Consider the following 9,134-nt stretch of genomic DNA (forward strand, 5'->3'; position numbering starts at 1 on the left):
GGATTCAAGCCATTCTCCTGCCTCAGCCTTTAGAGTACCTGGAATTACAGGTGCCTGCCACTATGCCCAGCTGATTTCTATATTTTTAGTAGAGACAGGGTTTCACCATGTTGGTCAGGCTGCTCTGGAACTCCTGAACTCCACTGATCATGAAAGGTAAGAGAAAATGTAGAGCTCAATTTACCCAATGGACAGAAAAGTGCAAATGATGGCACAACGTAGCAGCCAAATTCCTATCAAGTACAGACTTAGGACATACTGATCCCTCTCTACCTGCAACTGGGAACATGCACTTGGATGATATCATTCAAAATTACCCTGCCCAGACACACTTTTCACTGATTATCTGAAGGGCAGTTCCAACAGATTTTCTGGGGCTTTCTCTGCATCATGAGATGCAGTGCAGCTCTGCCCTTCACCTTCCTGCAGTTTGTCACCTTGTCCCTATGATCTCAGAGGAACTTTGTCTCAGGCCAACCGTTTGTTCCTTGGACTCTTTCATTTCCTTTAAAATTCATTTGCTGTCCCAATAAATTGCCTCCATCTCCATCTATCTCCCTCGCCCCTGAAAAAAGGGTGTTCTTTAACCATCTGACCCTTCTTGCAGTCTCATTTTTGGCCTGGCTCCCATGTTTGTGCCTGTTCTATGCTTTTCTTCTCCTCTTAAGCTGTCTGTTGTTAGTTCATTGCTGCAGTGAACCATTAGAGAGGACACTGAAAGCTTTCCTTCCAGCCATACAATAGAATTAGAAAGCAGAAAGGTTTAGACAGAATTTCCTATTTAAGTGCCAAAACTTCATACTCCACTTCTGATAAAGAGCACAAAGGTTTAAAAAGAAAAAACCTATTTTGACCCAAAGCTCTGCTGACATTCTATTAAACAAACAACAACTTATTTAATTTTCATAATGTAAAGGGCAGATATTTTAATAATTCTTACACTAATAAATCATTTCCCTGATGTTTTTGTTAAACCGGAATATTCATAATAAAGTCAAGAACCATGAATTGTTTTAAATAATTTCTTCTTTGTGATTACAAGTATACCTCCACAGGAAGTTAGTATACTCACACGGAAGATAATTCTTCGGAGGTAAAGGCCAACTGTAGAAACTCCCAGGAACACAGTAGCGATCAACCTCCACAGAACACGAGGAAAGTCATGCCCAAGATACAAATGATCAAGTAGAAACCTGACCGCCTGGAATAATAATAGTCAGAGTAATGAAAAGGTCAATGACATTTATAATATTTCAATCAATAATAAAAATCTTTAGAAACCATCAACCTCCTCCAAGAGGAAACCACATCCCTCAGATATCACCAGGGGATTCCACTGTTCCAAAACACATTGGAAGTTACCAGTCTCATGGTTTTTGCATGGCTGGTAGTGTTTTTAGCCATTCCAAATGTAGAGTGTGTTTTTTTCTTGATGTAAAGCTGGGATATCCAATTTTATGACTTCCTTGGGCAACATTAAAAGCAGAAAAGTTGTCTTAGGCCACACATAAAATACATTAACACTAATAATAGCTGATCATCTAAAAAAAGAAAATCACAAAAAGTTCAGGCACAGTGGCCCATGCCTGCAATCCTAGCACTGTGAGAATGCTGAAACCGGTGGATCACCTGAGTTCAGGATTTCCAGACCAGCCTGGCCAACATGGTGAAACCTTGTCTCGACTAAGAATACAAAAATTAGCCTGGTGTGGTGGTGAAGGCCCGGAATCCCAGCTCCTCAGGAGGCTGATGTAGCAGAATCACTTGAGCTAGGGAGGCAGATGTCTCAGTGAGCTGAGATCGCACCATTGCACTCCAGCCCGGGAGATGAGAGGGAAACTTTCTCTCAAAAAAAGAAAAATTACGAGACAAAAAAAAAAAAAATTTTTTTTTTGAGACCGTGTCCGTCTCAGTTGCCCAGGCTGGAGTGCAATGGCACAATCTCGGCTCTCTGCAACCTCTGACACTTGGATTCAAGCCATTCTCCTGCCTCGGCCTTTAGAGTAGCTGGGATTACAGGTGCCTGCCACTATGCCCAGCTGATTTCTATATTTTTAGTAGAGACAGGGTTTCACCATCTTGGTTAGGCTGGTCTGGAGCTCCTGACCTCAGCCTCCCAATTACAGGAGTGAGCCACTACACCAGGCCTGTTATTTCTTTATATTTGGATAACATAAGGACTTGTAGACCCTTACTTCTTTGGGTCAATCAATGACTTACACCATACACACTTTACAAAACAAAGGACAATACAGTCATTCACATCCTGGTCCTGTCACTCCTAGTGACTCCCACATTGCAAATCTCCCAGCAGGTGCAGCCCTTTCCTCTCTATCTGATGGGCTTCTCAGCTCCCATTGCACTGACTGGACACAGACTCCCTAGAGGCAGCCCCCAAGAGCAGAAGACAGGGATGACATGGAATTTCCTAAAAAGTCATCAAACCAGATGACACAAAACTCAAATGAAATTTCACTTTGTTTGAGACAAAAGTGCAGTGGGCGATCTCGGCTCACTGCAACCTCCGACTCCTGGGCCCAAGCAATCCTCCCACCTGTGCCTCTCCAGTAGCTGAGACTACAGCCATAAGCCACCAGGCCTTACTCATCTTTTTTGGAATCTTTTGTAGAGATGGGGTTTGGCTATGATGCCCAAGCTAGTCTTGAACTTCTGGACTCAGGTAATCTGCCCACCTTAACCCCCCAAAGCACTGAAATTACAGGCCTGCACTGTGTAATGTGCCACATGACATAGCCCAATAACAAGGAAGAAATCCTAAGTGTCCAGTATCTACTCACCAGGGTGGATTGATGGGTGGGAAACTCCAACAGGAGGAGCCAAAAGAGCAGCCACCGCACCTGCATCTCCTGGTCTTCTCAGGGTGCCCTGAGGTGGCCAGGACACATGGCCATGGCTTAGGGCTGGGGGAAGGAAGGGGATGGGGATGGGGTGGGATCTGAGTTGGAGAGGGGCATGGGAGGGAAGGGGAGGGAGGGGAAGGGGACTGTTGGGCACACGGTGGAGGGGGAGGAGAAAGCAATCTGGGAAAGGATCTGGTTTAAACTAAGTCTTCAAGTGAGAGTGGGAGGTTCAGCTACAAGTCAGGGAGAAAGTCTATCAGGGAAGCTACAGGATATGTGGGTCAAGAAAGAAGGAGGCTCAGGAGCAATTAGATGGAGACCAGAGCTCTGGTTTCCACCAAACCTTCTTCTGTCTGGGCACTGCCTAAGCAACCCTGGGGCTTTATACTCCCTCTCCACCAATCCCTGGCCCCGGAACATGGTACCTCACAGTGGACATTCCATGGAGCACCTGTGTCCTCCAATGCCCCTGCCCCATCTCAGGCCCCCTACTTGACTCCTAAGGACAGGTCCTCTCTGGAACCATCACAGACCTGACTTCTGGTCTTTCCCACCAGCTCCCTGTCCCTGCTTCTGAGCGGCTCCTTCCTTCCTGAGTTCCCAGGGTTTCTCACAGTCAGTCTTGGCTGCAAAACATAAGAAACAAATGATGGCAGGATGGCAGGAAGAACCTCAAACACAAGCAGAGTGGGAGGCTCCACAGCCCCTCTCATCCATTCATATTCTAAGCAACAAAACATCAGAAGGATGCAGAAGGTCCCAATAGTAAAGCATCTCCATCACATCCACGGAGCCAGCATCCATCATCCTTTATCTCTGATGATGGCAGATGAGGGGATGTGGAACAACATTCATTTTAAGTATGCATGGTACATTTACAAAAATTAAACTCAATTATCTTGTTCATCAAGCAAATCTCAGCATATTTCAGAGAAGTCCAATCACTCAGCATGTTTCTGATCATAGAATTGTGCTAGAAGTCAATGATTAAAAGCTATCCAAAAAATATTATATGCTTGGAAATTCAAAGCATATAAACATAAGAAAGATAAACATAAACATTCTTTCTTATAAACATAAGAAAGAATCCAAAATGAAACAAGACTGCTTTTATACTCAGTGATAAGATCATAACATAACAATCAAATGTCTCCTTCTGGCCCAGGAATTCCACTTTGTGGCACAAGGTTGTGTGGTCTCAAATCACCCCTAACCCACCTAGCCATGTTAACATCTGAAATAGGGTGATGTTGTCACTCATCTATATTATCTTACTGCCTGCGAAGGTGAACTTTTAATTCTGAACTCTAATGAGGGGGAGAAAACCATGTTGACTCTCATGGTTGACTTCCCAGGGGTGGCCAAGGAATCTGTGCATTTCAAGAGACAAAGTTCATCAGCTTCTCTCCTGGGGGATTTGGTCACAATACCCAGAGGATTTGGCAGACCACGAGTGATGGGTGGGGAGTGCCAGGCAGGTGGGCAGGACCCAGGGTTCTGTTGAGCAGATCAGATCCCCACTGTCCATCATCTTTCCTGGCCCCATCCTCAGCTAAACTTCCCAAAGGCCTGCTGCTGCCTGATCACACAGAGTGTGCTCAAACTCACTCAGGCCTCTCACAGCTGAAAATCACTGCTTTCAGTGTCTTTACCATTTACTATGATGTAAAGTTATTGTAAACTGCAAATATTCTATTCATGCTACAAATGCCTTTATCATAAATAGAAAAGCAACCCTGAGACACAGGCAAAATGAAACAGGGATAACACAACTATGGCATTCAATTCTATTCATATGCTGTCACCTGCATAAAGAGCCCCAGATTTGGGTTGTCTTGGTTGTGAAAGGAGAGAACAAGTAAGTGAGTGTGGAAGTCAGATTAGCCCAAAAGTGAATGGCAGAGAGTACCATGATGTCCATGAAGTGTCACTGGGGTCACCTTGATTATAGCCCAAGCAGAGACAGGGCAAGGCAGATATATGAGCAGAGTTTGGGGCCTCAAACAGGGGAGGTGATTCATGTAGCCCAGGAAAGGCTCCCCAAAGCCAGGGTCAACCTCCCTTGCAGGCAGGTCCCTCGTGGAAGCAGAGCCAGGCACCTTAGATTTGAGACCAGCTGTGTGACCCTAGGCTGGTTTCCTTCCAAACAACAGGAGTGTCAATGGCTGTGTCAAAGGCTGTCTGAGGATAGGAGGAAGCAACCTGTTGAACACCCATGTACCGAGTGTCATCACCTCCCAAGGACATCTTTCCTTCCAGAGCTGGCACCTTGGAAGGTCCTTGGCCACTAAAGGCAGTGATGATCATAACAGCAGCAAATCATCATTTATTGCTGATGACAGAGGGCCACGGGTTAGGGCTCCCAGGTCCTTGATAAGAATGAGGGTATGGGGACTCCTGGGGACAGCTGAGTGAGTCCTGTAGGTCTCCTGGGTCCCCAGGGGCCAGGTCTGTCTTCAGCAGCATTGGGCCTAGGCTGGGATGCTGGGGCAGTCACTGGAGCATTGGCAGGACAAACAGGCACAGAGGCAGTGGATCCATCAGAGGTGGCAGGTGTAGGATCATCTGTCCACCAAGTAGAGTCACCAGGCCTGGCTGACCACTGCCCCCCACAGATGATGCCCTGTCCCTTGCCTCACACTTTGGCAGTGGCTAGCACCTGTGGCCTCACAGAGCATCCCTCTAAGACCTTTGTGTCCTGGTCATTGAATGGGCACTTGAATCACACAGGGCCACTGGAACAAGGAGGAAGAATCAGGCCCCACAATGTTTTGGGACAGTGCTTAGCACAGGAAAGTGCACAGAATGCATGCACGACACAGGGGAACTGTTGGTGTGGGAGCCAATATTTCATGACCTCCAGCCCTAAACTGAGCACTCTCACCTGTGCAATCTGAAAGAAACAGGGGACTTGCAGGAAAGATAGTGCCTGATTTAACTTAAAGGAACTAAAATGCTGAATGTTCACACTCCTGATATCCTTCCAAATCAACTCTCACAATGCTCCCATCTTCACCACTATCATATGGGGTAACTGAGGCATTCAGAGATTTACTGACTCAATGCCACTCAGTTGATTCTGAGTTCACTGCTGATCACAGCTGAACAAACTCCTTTTTCTGAGGTTTACCCTCTTTGATCATGCTGCTGCTGATTTTGTGCAGCTCTGGGGCAAACTCCACCTGGTTGAGGATAAAGCAAATCTGAGGTGACTCAGTAATGCTGTGATTTCCCATCAATTCCCCATCTCCTCCTCTGCCCCTCCACAGTCTCCCACACAGGCTGACACCGTATGGTGGCCCTAATGGAGTCCACTAAGTATTTCAGGGTCTACTCTGGCCCTCTTAAAGGTGGATGTAGTTGTGGGATTTGCTTTGACTCAGGAGATGTGAGTGGAAGTGAAGTGTGTCAACTTGGGGCAAAAGAGTTGGAAGTCATTCAGACTGGCCACCCTTTCCTTCATCTCTTAGAGCCACTGATAGATCCCATATAGAGGCTGCTCCTTTATTTTGGTGGCAGATGAGGGGATGTGGAGCACAGGGTCCAGGAGAGCCATGGAGGATGTGCAGCACGAGTGGGAAAAGAGCCTTCAGTGTTGTAAATTTCCATTTTTGGGGGCTGCTTATTACCTACAATGATACCTGGTCCATCCTAGCAGGCGCACACCATCTATTCCACTCTCTGTGAAGCAGACTAGCCTACCATCAGAACATAAACTGGTTGTGAGACACATATAGGTTTCAGTTCCAGCTCCGCCTCTTATTAACTGCAACCTCAGGCATTTAACTTTCAGGCTCTGAGCGTCAGTTTCAATTCTGTAAAATGGCTTGGTTATACTACTTGATGTTATGGAGAGAATGAAATGAAGTAAAAATGCATGTAGAGCATTGAGCCCAGGGTCTGGCGCACACAGTGAGTACTTTATATTAGCCATGTAACTTCATAATGCATATTGATTGTCAATATTCAGAAAATGCAGCAAAGTATTACCAAAATAATGTCAACTTACTTGCATATGTATTCTTTCAATCATTATTTTTAAGCAGATAGGATAAAACTATGAATATTCTTTCATATCCAGTGTTTTTCTCTTAATAGCACATTGCTAAAAATTTTTTATCTCAGGCCCATCACAATGGCTCATGCCTGTACTCCAAGAACTTTGGGAGGCCAAGGTGGGTGGATCATGAAATCAGGAGTTCGAGACCAGCCTGGTCAATATGGTGAAACCCTCGTCTCTACTAAAAATACAAAAATTAGCCAGGTGTGGTGGTATACACCTGTTGTGGTGGCATACACCTGTGTGGTGGCATACACCTGTTGTCCCAGCTACTTGGGAGGCTGAGGCAGAAGAATCGCTTGAACCTGGGAGGCGGGGGCTGCAGTGAGCCAAGACTGTGCCACTGCACTCCAGCCTGGGCAACAGAGTGAGACACTCTTTCAAAAAGAAAAAAAAATGCAATAAAAAAATATACATATATACACATATATAATCTCAAAAACAAAAGATCACTTATGAAATCATTTTAAATGAAAAGATAATGTTTAATATAGTAAATGATTTAATTATTACTATTGGACTTTTTGTAGATTGCACAAAGCATTCAAAACAAATGAAGGAGAATAAAAAAGTATTACTTGTAAAATAAATGATTATTTTATTCAAAAATGTAGAACTATATATGTAACATAAAATCTATTTCTAATTATGAATCATGTTAAAAATAATTTAGAAGCTGCTGATTTTGATTTCTCTTTCAAATTTTGCAAAATAATTTTTTTTTTTTTTTTTTTTTTAAAGACAGACTCCCCCTCTGTCACCCAGGCTGGAGTGCTGTGGTGCAATCTCGGATCACTTCAACCTCTGACTCCCATGTCCAAGTAATTCTCCTGCCTCAGTGTCCTGAGTAGCTGAGACTATGGCCATGTGCCACCATGCCTGGCTAATTTTGTGTTTTTAGTAGAGACAAGATTTCTCCATGTTGGTCGGGCTGGTCTTGAACTCCTGACCTCAGGTGATCCTCTCGACTCAGCCTCCCAAAGTGCTGGGATTACAGGCATGAGTCACAACCCCCTGCCTAAATTTTGCAGGATAATAAATAGCCTTTTGAAGTACCACTGGGCACTTGTCTGGTTGTTTTTCTTTAGGTTAACATGCCAGCAATGATTCTTTTTGACTTTCTGACCAAGATAGCAGTTTTTATCAAATAATTCAACTACTCTACTCCATCCCTAAGCCACTTGCATGGAAGGAAAAAGGAAGAAAAAGCCAGTACTGTGACTGCCTATGCTTCCCCCAGCATGGCCCCCTGTGAGACATGGGGCAGCAGAGACCAGGAATTGTTCAAGGGCACCAGGCCCCATCTGTCTGCGCTCACTCACCTTCCTCAGGTACTTGCATGAGGGATGGCACTGACTTTATGTGCTGCTGAGGCTCCTTGGTGAGCTGGCCCTGGTCATGGGACAGGAACTGTGGGGTCAGGACAATAGAGGGCTTCACCTGCAGAACGGGAACAGAAGCTCATGATGAGGGCCAACCTATTAGATAATTAAATTTTTTAAAAGTTTCTTGGATGGCTGGGCACGGTGGCTCACACCTGTAATCCCAGCAGTTTGGGAGGCCGAGGCAGGTGGATCACGAGGTCAAGAGATTGAGACCATCCTGGTCAACATGGTGAAACCCCATCTCTACTAAAAATACAAAAACTTAGCTGGGCATGGTGGTATGTGCCTGTAATCCCAGCTATTCAGGAGGCTGAGGCAGGAGAATTGCCTGAACCCAGGAGGCGGAGGTTGCGGTGAGCCGAGATTGCACCATTGCACTCCAGCCTGGGTAACAAGAGCGAAACTCCGTCTCAAATAAAAAAAAAAAAAAAAAAAAAAAAAAAAAAAAAAATTCTTGAACAAGTGGAAAAACAAGGTGATTATTGAGTCTATAGCAGTCAAGAGCATGGGGGCCTCAGAAAAGGTCAGAACCAAGTTCAAATTCCTGTACTTCTACTTCATGCCATGCAAAATTAATTTACCCCTCTTCACCTCAGTTTCACCTTGTGTGACATGGAAACAATTTCATTCCTCATTCAGTTTCTGTCAAGGATTCTAAAACACCCAACTCATTTAAATGTATCGTCATTTCTGTATAGTGGGACCAATTTCACTATTATTGGATACACAGTTCTGTGCCTCGAACCTACAAAAAAGAAAATCTTACATCTAAAATGTGTCAGTGATTTGTCATTGTTATATCATTAATCATAACTGTATTTAATCCAC

Source organism: Aotus nancymaae, unplaced genomic scaffold (assembly GCF_030222135.1).
Source record: "Aotus nancymaae isolate 86718 unplaced genomic scaffold, 86718_ANA_hifiasm-v0.15.2.pri h1tg000036l, whole genome shotgun sequence".
Taxonomy (NCBI): Eukaryota; Metazoa; Chordata; class Mammalia; order Primates; family Aotidae; genus Aotus; species Aotus nancymaae.